This window comes from Charadrius vociferus, unplaced genomic scaffold, assembly GCF_000708025.1.
Source record: "Charadrius vociferus isolate BGI_N301 unplaced genomic scaffold, ASM70802v2 scaffold259, whole genome shotgun sequence".
NCBI classification, from domain to species: domain Eukaryota; kingdom Metazoa; phylum Chordata; class Aves; order Charadriiformes; family Charadriidae; genus Charadrius; species Charadrius vociferus.
Genome location: NW_009661368.1, coordinates 5,303,389 through 5,303,735, shown reverse-complemented (window position 1 = coordinate 5,303,735; position 347 = coordinate 5,303,389).

Sequence of the window (347 nt, the reverse complement as noted above, 5' to 3'; positions counted from 1 at the left end):
CCGAGCCCAGAAACGGTCTTGGGTGCTGCCATGAGCCGTCCCGGCGATGGGCAACGGTGGGAATGAGGGGGAAAGCATGGAGGGTGAGCTGCCAGCCCAGTGCTGCCCCCGCACCGTCCCCCGGTGCAGGGGTTCATCCCTGCCAGACATCCCTTTCCCTCTGCAGCAGCCTTGGCATGAAGGCATCCGCAGGGGAACACAGCCTCCCACCGGCACCTCTTTGGGAAGGGGCTGTTCCACGCAGAGCCCAGGGGATGAGCCGGGACGGAGAGAGGAGCTGAAGTGCTGCTGTGGGGAGGCAGAGCCAAGGGGCTGCTTCTCTGGTTTCTCTTCCAAATTCCTCAAAG